Genomic DNA, 17521 nt, shown 5'->3' with positions numbered 1-17521 from the left:
CTTCATCCTCCCTGGTGGGCTCTCTGACCTCCGTCCCCCAGGAACACCCACCCCCAAGACCTTTGTCCACTTCCCAAGTTCCCCTTCTTTTTCTGCCGCCACGCAGTGGGACACACTCGCTTGTAACACCCATTGTGAGAAGAGCACCTGCACCCAGAGGTGAGGGGGATGTGGAGTGAGGGGGATAGACTCCCCCAGACGTTGCCCCCCTCGGCTTGAAATGACTCTGTTTTGGACACATAGAGACACTGAGGTCTTCCATTCGACCTCCATGTCCTGGGACCTCGTGTGTGGCAGGCGCCATCCTGCATACGGGGGACACGCAGGGAAGTCAGACACAGTGTCTGACCTCAAGGGGACCCAGTTTGTTAAAGGGAGATCCTTAGCAATGGAAAAGCACTGGCAATGTGCTCGTAGATGTCCCTCCCCCCATGCTGCCACAGGTGTTCATTATGGTCTGGGGGAGGGGAGCGTCACTTCTTCCTGGTGAAGTCAGGGAAGTCTCCTGGAGGAGGTAACGCCAGCTGCCCCTGTCCTCACGTCCACTGTGTTCGCTTGTTCTGGCTGCCACGACAAAGCGCCACAGATCGGGGGCCTTCAACAACAGAGATGTGTTTCCTCACATTTCTGGAGGCTGAAAATCCAAGATGGAGGTGTCAGCTGGGTTGTTTCCCTCTGATGCCTCTCTCCCCTTGGCTTGTAGATGACTGTCTCCTCCCCGTGTCCTCACATGGTCTTCCCTGTGTGTTTGTGTCTGTGTTATAATCTCCTCTTCTTATGAGGACACCAATCCTATTGGATTAGGCCCCATCCTATGACCTCATTTTAACTAAATTACCTCTTTAAAGACCCTTCCTCCAAAAATAGTCACATTCTGAGGTATTGGGGGTTAAGACTTCAAAATAGGAATTTTGAGGGGAGAAGACACCATTCAGTCCATAACATACCCCTTCCTCTTCATTCTGATCCCTGGATCCCCACCTCCCAACCTGGGCTTCCTACGAGGGGACTGGGTTCCCGTCTCCTAGGGGAGTCCTTGAGTCAGAGACATCACCCCCTCCACTCTGCGGAGCTCACAGAGGAGAGGGAGGGGTGGAAGTCTGCGTCCTGCTGGGGGCTTGCCTTGAATGCACTGAGAACTGAGCACCCCCCAGCTTAGGCCCAGCTCCACTGTGCCTTTGAACATTTCCACCCCTCTGTGGGACCCATTGGGGTGGGGGCCAGGAGAATGGCAACATCTCGGTCCTTCCGTGGGTCTGTCCACACCACTCTTCCCTGTTGCCCCCTCCGCTGGAGAAGGGAGGAAGGACCCTCTGCCATCCTGGGGCTGAAAGGTGCCAAGCCTGACTCCCTGGGGCTCTCCAGGCTCACCTGGAGGCCCCACAACCCCTCATAAGAATGTGGGCCACCCTCAGGGTTAGAGATCCCTTTGAAACTGTAGGGGAGGAAGAACGATTCCTCTACCTTCTAGGTCCTTCTGGCTGATCTAAGAATTAAATTGACATGAGACAGAGTAACAGGAGAAAGTCAAACAAAGTTTATTTTTTTAATTAAATTAATTAAAAAAATTTTTTTAGATTGGCACCTGAGCTAACATCTTTTGACAATCTTTTTTTTCTTTTCCTTCTCCCCAAAACTCCCCAAGTACATAGTTGTATATTCTAGTTGTAGGTCCTTCTGGCTTTGCTATGTGGGACACCACCTTAGCATGGCTTGATGAGCAATGCCATGTCCACCCCCAGGATCTGATCTGGTGAAACTCTGGGCCGCTGAAACGGAGCATGTGAACTCAACCACTCGGCCATGGGGCTGGCCCCTAAACAAAGTTTAATAACACTTATACAGGGGAGAAACCCAGGAAATCTGAGTAACTCACCAAACTGGCCAAAGCCACCACCTTAAATACCATCTTCAGTTAAAGACAAAGGAGGATGTTGGGGGTAGGGGTTTGGGACTTCAAAGGGGAGGAAGGCAATTTACATGGAGATGTAAAAGCAAATATTTGGTAAACAAATGTTTGCTGGGGCATCTAACTTTGATAAAAATGGGCCTTGCCGGGTGCCTTCCTGTCTGACCACCTAGAGTTCTCTATGGTGATAGTTCCTTCCTGGGATGGGCTTTCTATCTTAAATTCTTTTAGGCAGTTAGAGGAAAGGCCAAAGTTTCCTCTGGAGTTTTTTAGTTCTTAAAAATAATCAAGCCAGGGGCCAGCCTGGTGGCGCAGTGGTTAAGTTCGCACATTCTGCTTTGGTGGCATGGGGTTCACCAGTTTGGATCCCGGGTGTGGACATGGCACCACTTGGCAAGCCATGCTGTGGCAGGAGTCCCACATATAAAGTAGAGGAAGATGGGCATGGATGTCAGCTCAGGGCCAGTCTTCCTCAGCAGAGGAAGTATTGGCAGAAGTTAGCTCAGGGCTAATCTTCCTCAAAAAACAAAAAAAAAATCTAGCCAATGGGACACATTTTGGGGTGGTGAATTCTGATGTTACCGCACAAAATGGGGTTCTCTTGCCCAATGTGCATAAATAGCCAATTAATTACTGCATCATCTCTGGGGAAGAGATCAGCTTTATTCTGTGAGATTGACCTGCTTGTGCCCTCAGACCTGTCTCTCCGATTCAGGATTTGGGGAAAATTTAAGAGATTAGGGAGAACAGGCTGGCACACAGAAATGCTGGTGGGACATGCTTTTTTTTTTTAAGGAAGATTAGCCCTGAGCTAATTGCTGCCAATCCTCCTCTTTGTGCTCAGGAAAACTGGCCCTGACCTAACATCTGAGCCCATCTTCCTCCACTTTATATGTGGGATGCCTGCCACAGCATGGCTTGCCATGTGGTGCCGTGTCTGCACCTGGGATCCGAACTGGTGAACCCTGGGCCACCGAAGTGGAACATGCACACTTAACCCGCTGCACCACTGGGCCGGCCCCTCAGTCACCCATTCTGATACGTGCTCAACACAAGGTTGACATAAGGGAAGCCATATTACGGAAAAGAAACCATATGGTAACTTTAAATAACCTCTGATTAACTAATCCATGCATGCTCTGTAGATTTTATGGATTCTCCCAGATGCCCTAAGTTGACAACTTTGTTCTTTTGAGTTCCTTAGGAATGTGATGACCCCCAGGCAGAGTCTATGCTAGTAGCCATCATCAATGACAACTGAAAGATCAGGGTATAGGCCGTTGCTCTGGTCTCTGATGCATATCCAGCAAAACAAAAGACTGTCAGGAACTGAGACCAGATGTCTGCCCCCACCTGGAGATCTGATGGAGGCCCCACTGGGATTAGGTCTATTTTTCAGGGACTGTTAAAATTTGGGTTGTCTATACTTCCTATCCTTCTGGTCAGATAGTTGATTATAAAATGTGCCTTTAGATGTTGTTCCAAAACTGTTGAGCAAGGTACAAAATTCTGATAATGCTAAATGTCAACCTGAAGTCAGGAACAAGAGAGTATTTCCAAATCACTGCTAAACAGTTTCATTCCTCTAACCCAGATCTAAGCCCGAATTCAGCAGGAAGTAGCTAGATTGGTCATTGCCCTGAATCCCTCAAGAATGAGGAATGACCAAGCAATAATGGGATTGAAACTGGAAAACAGTTAGACATTGATGGTCAAGCAGCTAGGAATTAAAGCTTTTGTTCCTTTTTGCAATTACTGATTGTAGCTTTTAGCTGTTTAACCACCCATTGTTAACTGTACTGTTTAGGCAATATGTTATCTGACTCCCACTAGGTTTCTACAGATAACATCTCCCTGGAGCCTGGATTACAATGGTAATGGGTGTGTGAGCTGTTTTTCAGGAATTAGAACCCCTTGTCCACTTCAGGCCGGTTGAAACCACCAACTCATCAACTGGGCCTGTGCAATCGTCCAATAGGTGACTTTTTGACATCAAGAGGCTAAAAATTTCACCCTCAGATCATGCTAACACCACCATTTTATGAACATGTGTCCTACGAAGACCCATGAAGCTTGACTACGCTTGCACAGATCATCAATTACCTCACCTCTCCTCACGTCTAATCATCTATCTCCACATTTCAGACCATTTTGCCCCCCTACCTCATAAATATCCCTGAGCCCTCATTTTTGAAGAAGTGGATTTGAGACTCATGCTCTTGCTTCCTCACATGGCTGCCTTGTGACTAAAATCCTCTCTCTTCTGCAATCTTGTCGTCTCGGTGTTTAGCTTTCTGGGTGGTGGGAAAAACAAACCTGGTACGGTAACAATTCCTTCTTGAAATGCTTCAGTCTGGCTTCCATGTCACCTAGAACTGCTACCTTCCTCACATCCTGGGGCACCATCCACTTATTCTTTGTGAAGGTGCCTGCACTTAATGTACAGAGGACACCACACTTCCTCGCTTTTCCCATGATCTTTCTAGACATACTTCCTCATCTCCCTTCATGGCTCTTCCTCTGACTCCTAAATCTTGGAATGCATCGGGACCACTTTTCCTCAATGTCCTATTTCATCCATGACTTTAAAAATACATGCTGCCTGTGATATTGGGGTTTATAATAAATATTTATTTTGGTCTTTGTCCATGGTTCCTGGCTCACATTTCCCCAAATTCTTGAGATTTCCTGAGCAATAATGATACTGACCCTCTTAATCTCAAGTGTGTGTGCCTGATGCATAGGAAACCAAACACTGAGACATTGGTGCTTAAAAATGGAGAAAGATTTATTTGAATAGGCCAAAACGAGTAGGTGGGAGCCTGGGTTCACTCATATCCACCTCCCCAAGAACAGAAAGCAAGGGGGTTTTATAGAGCTAAGGGGCGTGGCAGGAGGAGCTTCAGGGAAACAAAGGGGTCGCTTCCAATATGCCCCTGGGCAATCTGACTTCTGGGCTTCAACAGCTGCTGAGGGCCATTCCAACCTCTTCAAAGGCACTCTCTTTATTCTGCAAAACAAGCTCCCAAATCCTCAACACCCCTGAGTCACCCCTCAAGTTAAACAGGAAAAACAGCAAATTGGTTTAATATCTACGCTACCCCTAGGTACCAGGCTTCAATAAGAGCAATGGGAACATCTTTTGTTATAGTATTTGGTCTCTTGTCCTCAGTTCCTGAAATCACTTCAGAACCATAAAGGTGAAATGGATGCTTTGTTATTCACAACAAGCACCTTTCCACCACAACTGCGTTTATGTTAATAAGGTGACTTTTGGAAAGTACCTAAGGATGGGGGCTGGTTGCCAGGGGAACCAACCATGTGATTAGAGGGTTAGAACATTCAGTCCCACCCCTGGCCTCCACGGAGGGGGAGAGGAAAGAGGCTGGAGGTTGAATGAATTGCCAATGGCCAATGATTTAATCAATCATGGCTATGTAATGAAGCCTCCATAAAAACCCAAAAGGACTGGGTTCAGAGAGCCTCTGGGTTGGAGAGTGGTGCTCCCACAGAGAGCATGGAAGCTTTCCCTTTCCCCATACTTTGCCCTACACATCTCTTCCACCTAGCTGTTAGCACACCAAGTTCATTTTTGCTCGCTGCCTAGAAAGCCAAATACTGAGATGATGAGATTGCAAAAGAAACAGAGTTTAATCACAACTCAACCATGCAAGGAAGTGAGAACAAGTCTCAAATTTGCCTCCCTAAAAATAGGGACTCAGGGCTATTTATGGGATAGGGGGCAAGGTGGTCGGAAATGTGGAGATAGAAGATTGGAGGTGAGGAGAGGTGAGGTAATTGATGATCTGTGCAAGCGTAGTCAGACTCCATGCCTCTTCATAGGAGCCATGTTCACAAAATGGCGGCATTAGCATGACCTGAGGTTGGAGTTTTTAGCTTCTTGACATCAAAAGATCGCCTATTGGATATCTGTGTGGGCCCAGTTGATGAGTTGGTGGTCTCAACTGGCCTGAAGTGGACAAGGGGTCCTAATTCCTGAAGAACAGCTGACACACCCATTATCATGGTGATCCAGGCTCCAGGGAGAAGTTATCTATAGGAACCTAGTGGGACTCAGATAGCATATTGCCTAAACAGCACAGTTAACAGTGGGCAGGTTAAACAGCTAAAAGCAAAAAGGAAAAAAAACCCTATAGTTCCTAGCTATTTAATCATCAATGACTAACTCTCTGTTCGTTTCAATCCCCCTTATTCTTTGGTATTCCTCATTCTTGATGGATTTGGGGTGACGACTGATCTAGCTTCTTCCTGCTGAATTGGGCATAGATCTGGGTTAGAGGAATGACATGGTTTAACATTCATTTGGGAATATTCTCTTGTTCCCGGCCTCAGGTTGACATCTTTGTATTATTAGACTTTTGTGTCTTTCTCAACATCTAAAAAGCACATTTTATAATCAAGTGTCCAATCAGAAGGATAAGGAGTATAGACAACCCAAATTTTAACAGTCCCTGAAAAATAGACCTGATCCCAGTGGGGCCTCCATAAGATCTCCAGGTCGGGGCAGACATCTGGTCTCAGTTGCTGACAGTCTTTTGTTTTACTGGATATGCATCAGAGACTGGAGCAGTTGCCTATATCCTGATCTTTAAGTTGTCATTGATGATGGCCATCAGCACAGACTCTCTGTCTGGAGGTGATCACATTCCTAAGGAACTCAGAAGAACAAAGTTATCATCTTATAGCATCTGGGAGGGTCCATAAAATCTACAGAGCATGCGTGGCTTAGTTAATCAGAGGTCATTCAAAGTTACAATATGGTTTCTTTTCTACACTATGGTTTCCCTTATGTCAACCTTGTGTTGACTGGTATCATAGCTGTTCTTGAGTTATATCTTTATATAATAAATCGCTAATCTGGTAAGTAAAATGTTTCTCTGAGTTCTGTGAGCCATGCTAACTAATTAATCATACCGAAGGAGGGGATTGTGGGAACCTCCAATCTACAGCCAGTTGGTCAGAAGCACAGGTGACAACCTGGATTTGAGATTGGTGTCTGAATGGGGAAGGGAAGGACAGTCTTGTGGGACTGAGCCTTTAACCTGTGGAATCTGATGCTATCTCCAAGTAGACAGTGTTGGAATTGAGTCGAATTATAGAACCCCTGGCTAGAGTCTGGAGAATTGCCTGGTGGTGTTGGAAACCCCCTGCCCCAATTGGGACTGGCAATCAGAATTGCACTACTGATGTCAACTCCTTGATTCCCACATAGTACTATAGTTGTGTAAGATAACAGTTGGGGAGGCTGGAGTGCATGAGAGCTCCTTGTTCATTTCTTTGCAACCTCCTGTAAGCATATAGTTGCTTCAAAATAAAAAGTTAAAAAAACAAACCAAAGCAAATGATCGCAAATCACACAACAATAGCATTAAAGAAATATGCTGACGACTCATAAAATTATATTTCAGCCCTGACCTTTCCCTGTCTATTTGACATCTGTATGGGAATAGGTAATGCACATCTCAGACCTAACATGCTTCACATGAACGTGCAGCCCTCTCTATTTCTCACCTCAACCTCCTCTTCAGCAGCCTGAATATCATTGTTATGAGGTACCAACATCTGCCCTTACCCAGCATGATTCTGATGTCTTCCTTTGCCTCACTCCCATATACAACCTGTCCCCAAGACCCGTCGGTTCAACTTTTTAAATATTAAATAAACTATCCACTTACTCCAATTCCACCACCGTTACTGTAATCCAACATTTCTCAATCTCAGCACTGTAGACATTTTGAGTCAGATAATTCTTGGGCAGTGGGGCCGTCCTGAGTGTTAGAGAATGTTGAACAGCATCCTTGATCTCTACCCACTAGACACCAGTAGCACCCTTCTGTCCCAGTTGTGACAATTAAATACACCTCTGACATTTCCACCTGCCCCCTGGACAGAAAACCCACCCTCAACTGGAAATTATGGTCCAGGTCCAAGCCACCAGCATCACTCTCTGCACGACAGCAGCCATCCAGCCATGATTCTCCTTATTCTGCTTCTGCTCCCTCCATAGTGCATTCTCAACACAGACGCCACCACAGTTCTTTTTTTTAGTTAATTTTTTAATGAGGTAACATTGGTTTATAGAGAGTTATTTTTAAAATATAAATCAGACCAAGTCACTCTCTTACTTAAAGATTTCAGTGGCCTCTCATTATATTTAGGAAAAAATGCAAACTCCTTGGAGTTTTTGAGAGTGTCATGGAGTGAGCTTGCCGGGGACTCTCTCCCCTCCAACATACAACAAACAGGAGCAACCATATTCCAACAGAAAAGATCCTAATAGCACAGGAATCCTCGGAGAGTCATGGCAGCCAAACGACAGAGGGCGGAGAGGCTGGAGACTCCTTTGGAGTAGCTGGAATGGGGTAAGAGAGAACGTGACTCCCTCCCCTAAAGCCTGGGATCGCTGCCGAGGGAAGCCCTCTAACAGGGCAAAAGGCTTCATGGTCGGGGTGGGGGGGGGGGTGACCTTATCAAGCCAAGACCCCAGGAGACCAGGTAGCCAGAGCTGATTGGAAACCTGGAACTGTGTGTAAGAGAAAGCACACCCCCGCCTCCCTGACCTGCACTTTGCTGCCCCATCTTGGCTGAAGGCAGAGGGCTCAGAATGCGCTGCTCTCGACCCCCACCCAGTGGCGATAGGCTGTAACTGCAACCGAATAATAGCACAATGGGCGAAACCCATACTTCCAGCCTCAATCAGTTCGTTAAAACTCCAGACTAGAGGGAAAACAATAAATACCCAGAATTATGTCCTGAGGACTCAGACATGAGTAAACTAAACAACAATGAATTCAGAATAACTATCTTTAAAAAACTCAATGAGGTAAAACAGAATATAGACAAACAAGTCAATGAATTCTGGAGCTACTTCACAAAAGAGACTGAAACTATAAAGAAGAATCAATCAGAAATACTAGAGATGAAAGACACAATGGAAGAGATAAAACAAAATACGGATTCCCTGAATGCTCGTGTGGACATCGTAGAGGAGCAAATCAGCGTAATCAAAGATAGACGGGTTGAAATGCTCCAGACAGAAGAGGAGAGAGAACTGAGACTAAAAATAAATGAAGAAAGTCTCTGAGAAATATCTGGTTCAATGAGGAAATGCAACATAAGAATTATAGGTATCCAAGAAGGTGAAGAGAAGGAGAATGGAGCAGAAAGTGCTCAAAGAAATAATAGCAGAGAACTCCCCAAATCTAGGGAATGAGAGAGAAATGTGTGTGGAGGAAACTTTCAGATCTCCTAGATTTGTCCATGTAAAAAGACCTACTGCAAGGGATATAGCAGTAAAACTGGCAAAAATGAATGACAAAGAAAGAATACTCAGGGCAGCAAGGCAGAAGAAAATAACTAAGGAACTCCTATCAGACTTTCAGCAGATTTCTCTGCAGAAACCTTACAAGCTAGGAGAGAATGGAATGACATATTCAAAACTTTAAAAAATAAAAATCTTCAGACAAGAATACTCTATCCAGCAAAAATATGCTTCAGGTATGAGGGAGAAGTTAAATCTTTCCCAGACAAACAAAAGCTAAGGGACTTCGTAGCCACAAGAAATCCTCAAGAAGGCCCTCATACCTGAAAAAAGAACAAAAAGGGAGAAAGAGGCCACAAAACACAGAGTAAGGAGACAGATAGAATCAGAATAGGATAGCAAATATTCAAGCATAGCATTAGGCTAAAGGGAAGGAAAATACCAAAAACAAAGACAATCTTGTCATTTTAACCACAAATTTACAACACAAATTGGAATAAGATATGAGAGTAATAACTTAGGAGGGGAGGAGGAAAGGGACAGAGTCAGTTTAGACTAAATAAATAAGAGGCCATCAGAAAATGGACTATGTTATGCATGAGATTCTGAATACAAACTTCAGGGTAGCCCAAAACTAAAAAGCAGAACAGACACACAAAAAATAAATAAGGAAAAAACTAAGAAGCACAGCATAAGAAACTGCACAAGCTAACGGGTAGACCAAAACACACAGGACGAGAGACAAAGGAAATTCAGGAAAACCGGAAAACGAGTGACAGAATGACACCATTAAGCCCTCATACATCAATAATCACCCTCAATGTAAACAGATTGAACTCTCCAATAAGAAGACACAGAGTGGCAAGATGGATTAAAGAACAAGATCCAACAATATGTTGCCTCCAGGAAACACATCTCAGCTCCAATGACAAATTCAGGCTCAGAGTGAAGGGGTGGAAGACGATACTCCAAGCTAATGGCAAAAAAAAGAAAGCAGGTGTCACAATACTTATATCAGACAAAGTAGATTTCAAGATAAGTGAAGTAAAGAGAGACAAAGAGGGGGCAGTATATAATGACCAAAGGGACACTACATCAAGAAGGAATAAGGCTTATAAATATCTATGCACCCAAGTCAGGAGCACCAAAGTTCACAAAGCAACTATTAACAAACCTAAAATAAGATATCAAAAATAATAGTAGGGGACCTCAACACTGCACTCACATCATTGGACAGATCATCCAGACAGAAAGTCAACAAGAAAACAGTGGAGCTAAACAAAAAGCTAAAACAGTTGGACTTAATAGACATATATAGAACATTTCATCCACAAACAGCAGAATACACATTCTTCTTAAGTGCACACAGAACATTCTCAAGGATGGGTCATATGTTGGGAAACAAGGCAAGCCTCTACAAATTAAAAATATTGAAATAATAACAAACATCTTTTCTGATCATAATGCTATAAGGCTAGAAATTAATTACAAGAAAAAAGCTGAGAAAGGCACAAGGATGTGGAGACTAAAGAATATGCTACTGAACAAGCAATGGATCATTGAAGAAATTAAAGGAGAAATAAAAAAATCTGAAGACAAATGAAAATGATAACACGCCATACCAACTCATATGGGACACAGCAAAAGCTGTATTAAGAGGGAAATTCATCGCAATACAGGCACAGCTTAACAAACAAGAAAAATCCCAAATAAGCAATCTCAAATTACACCTAACTGAACTAGAAAAAGAAGAACAAACAAAGCCCAAAGTCAGCAGAAGGAGAGGAATAATAAAAATCAGAGCAGAAATAAATGCCATTGAAACAAAAAAGGAAGTAGAAAGGATCAGTGAAACAAAGAGCTGGTTCTTTGAGAAGATAAATAAAATTGACAAACCCCTAGTCAGACTTAACAAAGAAAAAAAGAAAGAAAGCGCAAATAAACAAAATCAGAAATGAAAGAGGAGAAATAGCAACAGACTCCGCAGAAATACAACGGATTATAAGAGAATACTACGAAAAATTATATGCCAGCAAAATGGATAACCTAGAGGAAATGGATAAGTTGTTAGACTCTTATAGCCTCCCAAAGCTGAGTCAAGAAGAAACAGACGATCTGAATAGACCAATCACAAGGAAAGAGATTGAAACAGCAATCAAAAGCATCCCAAAGAATAAAACCTCAGGACCAGATGGCTTTCCTGAAGAATTCTACCAAACTTTCAGAGAGGACTTAATACCTATCCTTTTCAAGCCATTCCAAAAAATTAGGGAGGATGGAACACGTCCTACCACATTCTACGAGGCTGACATCACTCTGATACCAAAGCCTGACAAGGACAGCACAAAACAGGAAAACCACAGGCCAATATAGCTGATGAACATAGACGCAAAAATTCTCAACAAAATTTTGGCAAACTGAATTCAGCAATACATCAAAAGGACCATACATCATGGATCAAGTGGGATTCAAACCACGGACACGGGGATGGTTCAACATCCGCAAATCAATCAATGTGATACACCACATCAACAAATTGAGGAATAAAAACCACGTGATCATCTCAATAGATGCAGAGAAAGCATTTGACAAGATCCAACAACCATTTATGATAAAAACTCCTAACAAAATGGGGATAGAAGGAAATTACCTTAACATAATAAAGGCCGTATATGACAAAGCCACAGCCAACATCACGCTCAATGGGCAAAAACTGAGCGCCACCCCCTGAGAACAGGAACAAGACAAGGATGCCCACTATCACCACTCCTATTCAATATAGTACTGGAGGTTTTGGCCAGAGCAATTAGTCAAGAGAAAGGAAGAAAAGGAATCCAAACAGGGAGGGAAGAAGTGAAACTCTCGCTGTTTGCAGACGACATAATCTTATATATAGAAAACCCCAAAAAATCCATTAGAAAACTAATAGAAATAATTAACAACTACAGTAAAGTTGCAGGGTACAGAGTCAACTTACAAAAATCAGTTGCTTTTCTATACTCCATTAACGAACTTACAGAAAGAGAACTCAGGAATACAATTCCATTTGCAATCACAACTAAAAGAATAAAGTACCTAGGAATAAATTTAACCAAGGAGGTGAAGGACTTAAACAATGAAAACTATAAGACATTACTGAGAGAAATTGATAATGCCTTAAAGAGATGGAGAGAGATTCCTTGCTCATGGATTGGAAGAATAAGCATAGTTAAAATGTCCATACTACACAAAGCAATCTACAGATTCAAGGCAATCCCTATCAGAATCCCAATGACATTCTTCATGGAAACAGAGCAAAGAATACTAAAATTCACATGGGGCAATCAAAGTCCCCGAATTGCTAAGGTAATCCTGAGAAAAAAGAACAAAGCTGGAGGTATCACAATCTTTGACTTCAAAATGTACTACAAAGCCATAGTGATCAAAACGGCATGGTACGGGTACAAAAACAGGCACACAGATCAATGGAACAGAACTGAAAGGCCAAAAATACACCCACACACCTACGGACAGCTGATCTTGGACAAAGGTGCCAAGAACATACAATGGAGAAAAGATAGTCTCTTCAATAAATGGTGTTGGGAAAACTAAACAGCCACATGCAAAAGAATGAAGGTAGACCACTATCTCATGCCATACACAAAAATAAACTCAAAATGGATCAAAGACTTGAAGATATGTCCTGAAACTATAAAACTCCTGGAAGACAATATAGGTGGTACACTCTTTGACATCTAACTAAAAAGGATCTTTTCAAATACCATGTCCTCTCAGACAAGAGGAACAAAAGAAAAAATAAGCAAGTGGGAATTCATCAGACTAAAGAGCTTCTCCAAGGCAAAAGAAACTAGGATCAAAACAAAGAGACAACCCACCAATTGGAAGAAAATATTTGCAAATCATGTATCTGACAAGGGGTTAATCTCCATAATATAGAAGGAACTCACACAAATGAACAATAAAAAAAAAAACAGCCCAATCAAAAAATGGGCAGAGGAGATGAACAGACATTTTTCCAAAGAAGATATACAGATGGTCAATAAACACATGAAAAGATGTTCAGCATCACTAATCATCAGGGAAATGCAAATCAAAACTGCACTAAGACACCACCTTACACCTGTTAAAATGGCTATAATCACTAAGACTGAAAGTAACAAGTATTGCAGAGCGTGTGGAGAGAAGGGAAGCATCATACGCTGCTGGTGGGAATGCAAACTGGTGCAGCCACTATGGAAAACAGTATGGAGATTCCTCAAAACACTAAAAATAGAACTACCATATGATCCAGCTATCCTGCTACTGGGTATCTACCAAAACAACTTGAAATCAGCAATCCAAAGTAACACCTGCACCCCTATGTTCACTGCAGCATTACTCACAATAGCCAAGACATGGAAGCAACCCAAGTGCCCATCGACCGATGATTGGATAAAGAAGATGTGGTATATATATATACAATGGAATACTACTCAGCTATAAAAAAGGCAAAATCATCCCATTTGTAATAACATGGAAGGACCTAGAGGGAATTATGCTAAGCGAAATAAGCCAGTCTGTGAAAGACAAACACCAGATGATTCCACTCATATGTGGAGAATAAACAAACACATGGACAAAGAAAACAGTTCAGTGGTTACCAGGGGAATGGGTGGGGATGAGCACAGGGGGTGAAAGGGAGCACTTATGTGGTGACAGTCAAGAAATAATGTACAACTGAAATCTCACATTGATGTACACCATTATGAACTCAATAATAAATAAATTAAATAAACTAATAATTTTTTTAAAAAGGGGCCAGCTCAGTGGCACAGCAGTTAAGTGTGCATGTTCCGCTTCGGCGGCCCGGGGCTTGAAGGTTTGGATCCCGGGTGCGGACATGGCACCGCTTGGCAAGCCATGCTGTGGTAGGCGTCCCACGTATAAAGTAGAGGAAGATGGGCACGGATGTTAGCTCAGGACCAGTCTTCCTCAGCAAAAAGAGGAGGATTGGCAGCAGATGTTAGCTCAGGGCTAATCTTCCTCAAAAAAAAAAATAATAAATGAAATTAAAAAAAAAGATTTACTGATACAAGATTTATGGATCCAGCTTCAAACTCTTGTAAAGTGAGAGAAGCCAGACACAAAAACTCACATTTTGTACTAGTCCACTTATATGAAATGTCCAGAATAGGCAAATCCATGGAGTCAGAATGCAGAGTAGGGGTTTCAGGGGCTGGGGGAGGGGAGTACGGAGAGTGGCACGGGCACAGGGCTTCTCCTTGTGGTGATGAAAACATTGATGGATGGAAGTAGATAGAGGTGATGGTTGGACATCATTGTCAATGTACTGAAAACCAACTATTTTACACTTGCAAATGGATCAAATAGTGACTTTAATTTTAGTGAATTTTTCCTCAATAATAAAATAATGCATATAAATAAAAACAACTATAGGGAGATACTGATTTTCACCTGCTACTGCCAAAAGTGAAGGTTTTACCCCATACTGGGTTGCTGAAAGCACACTTTCAGCTCTCCGTGTTGGGAATGTAAACTTTTCCGCCCTAGCTGGATAACAACGCGGCCGTAGGTCTCGATACAGAAAGAACACGTGATCCAGCTCTTTCGCTGTTGGAATTTATCCCACAGACATAACGCACACGTGTGACAGGAGACAGGAGATTGCTGATTGCAGCCTTGCTGTTGGTTGAATAAACTTAACACCATGATTTTCCCATGAACAGAAGATGCAGAATCGGAATCCATCCAAACCACGGAAAACTCCACTGTCAGGGAGAAGAATGAGGACATCTGTGCTGTTAACACCAAAGGACCCTTGAGATCCTGTAGGGGAAGCAGTCAAGGTTGAGAGCAGCTTGTGGACACTGGTCACTTCCCTGGAGGAGACCGGGCATCTGAGGACAGACTCTGCTGTGCATTTTGAAGTTTTGGACAGGTGATTATATTACTTGTTCAAAAATACTTAAATTAATGATTGTTAGGGAAAATAAAAAGTCGAGGATGGAGCAATTGTCCAAAGATTGAAGATGAGGGGCCTTGAGAGGCAGGCTCTGCCATGGGAATGTTGCCCTGTTCTCCTTGTGGAGCCGAGGTGGGGTGAAGTCTGAGGGGAGTGAGGGGCGGATGGGGACAGCTGCTCACAGAGGCCACTGGGGCTGAGGGTGGGAGGGACCACTGGGTTCACCCACAAAGGGCTCTCTGGTCACCGGGGTGAGTCCAGGGTGAGGCAGGGACCCGCCCTCCCCTGAGCTGGAAAAGGTCCTGCTCCTTATAGCCCAGGAGGGGGCTCCTTCCTACCTGCGCCATCCCCTAGGCAGACACTGATTGCTGGGTCCTCTGAGGAACTTAGGATGAGAAAAGGGGATTCCCATTGCAGTGAGAGGAAGGGATGGGGGGAGATAAGTTCACCCCCCACTTGAAGCCACAAAAATGCAGGAGGGGCAGAGCTTGTGTCTTCTAGGTCCCCAGCATGGCCTTCCTGCCCCCAACACCTCAGGGATGTGAGTGTCCTGGCCCCAAACTCACAGGTGGTGTTGAGCTGGATGGTCCTTTCCAAGGTCAGACCAGCAGCAGGGAACTTCACCTGACAGGTGAGGTTGGTGCCAAAGTCCTGGGGCCGTGGGGTGAGGGTAAGCACCGAGGAAAGGAGGGTCCTGTGGCCCAGGGAGGTGAGGAAGCCCATGTCCAGGAGAAGAGGAGGGGTGTGCCCTGCTCACAAGCCCAGGGCACAGAGCAGGTCATGTTCCTGGGGCAGCCAGACTCCAGGATCCCCAGGATGAGGATGTGGAGTCTGTGGGTCATGGCTGGTGAGGAGAAGGGGAGACATGGGGATTAGGAGGGAGGGTCCTAGGTGTGGCCCTTAAAGAATCCTCAGACTTTGGTTCAGCTGCTCCCTCTAAGCTCTGACACACTGTAGCCCCACATCCTGTCATGAGCAGGGTCCCACCCCAGCTCTGCCCTGTGTCTCCCAGGTCCTTCCCCGATAGTGTGACCTGGAGCCCACTCCTTACCTGTCACATGCACAGAGAGGGTTAGATTTATAATTCCATTTTGTTCTTTCTGTCTCCACCTGAAAAGTGCATTTCCCATTATCCCTCGTTCTAGTATCTCTGATGTCCAGGGAGCAATTGTAGGGCTGGGGGTCTCCCAAAAGTTGGAATCGGCCCTGGGTCTCCTCCTGCACTTTATGATCTGGGTTGTTTGTGGCCACAGGAGCATCCCGGCATGGATTTTCCCCTTCCCAGAACCAGTAGCCATGAGCTGGGGTAGAGTCATTCCAGCCCTCCTGGGGATAGAAGACAGTGCAGGGCACTCGGACACACAGACCTTCCTGCACCGTCACTGACTCCTGTACTTGCAGCCCAAATATTTCACTCTGAGCCTAGGACCTTGCAGGGAAAAGATGGGCAGGCAGAGACCTCACCCCACTGACCCCCTCTTCCCTCGGCCCACTCATCTGCCAACAGCAAGGGCAGCAGCAGCAGCATCTCTGAGTTGGAGGGTTCTGGATGTCCATTCTGGGTGTAAAAAGAGAAATAGGTGAGAGGGAGGGGATGCTGTCGGGAGACCCAAGGAAACAGGAGGAGCCCACAACCTTGGTCATTCACAGAAGAGGAACTGCAGGCCAGAGGTTGTCCCCCTCTGCCAGAGCGGGTGGACAGCCCACAGCTCAGACACTTTGAGACGACCCAGAGGGGAGCAGATGAGGATCAGATCCCATGCCCTGCCAAAATCACAGGGATTCCTTCTAGCATGGGGACACGGTGAGTCTCTAACGACCTCCCATCTGAGGTGCTTTTCTGAGCAGTGTTGTCTACACCAGGGAGCAGATCCTACCAGGTGTAGGATTCCTTACAGTCTGTGTGATGCTCTAGGGCCAAGGAAAAGAAGGGGGTCCTAGGTGACGTGCAGGTAGCAGACAATCATTCATTCATTCATTCATTCATTCATTCTCCAAACACTTAGTGAGCATCTCTGTGTTGGGGAGGCTGGAGACAAGAAGGGAGTTGACTGACCTGCTCCATGCCCAGGAGATGCTCCCCACCCAGTGGAGTCACTTCCTCCCCAAACACTCAGTCCTGTTGAGCTTCAGAGCTGCAGCCACTGGGGAGTCTGCTGTGTGTCCTGGTAGGATGTTGGTTATTTTCTAAAAATAGGAGTATGGAAAAGTTTTGTTTTTACTTATTGTATGTGGATTCGTGAAATTGCAATGGCATCTTCAAAATTATAACCGTGCAGCATCTTCATGGAAAACTTCAGGGAGAACAGATGTCCTAGGAGCCAGTGCAGAGGAACTTCTTTTCCCTGAATGCTGCTGTTCAGTGTTG

General features: G+C 44.6%; 1 pseudogene; it reads right to left on the bottom strand.

Moving 5' to 3' along the window:
• Positions 1-9467: 9467 nt before the first annotated feature.
• Positions 9468-17218, bottom strand: LOC102147499 (myeloid cell surface antigen CD33-like; annotated as a pseudogene).
• Between the last annotated feature and the right edge of the window lie 303 nt (positions 17219-17521).

The sequence above is a fragment of the Equus caballus genome, chromosome 10, assembly GCF_041296265.1.
Source record: "Equus caballus isolate H_3958 breed thoroughbred chromosome 10, TB-T2T, whole genome shotgun sequence".
NCBI classification, from domain to species: Eukaryota; Metazoa; Chordata; class Mammalia; order Perissodactyla; family Equidae; genus Equus; species Equus caballus.
This window is presented reverse-complemented; position numbering and strand designations above follow the sequence as displayed.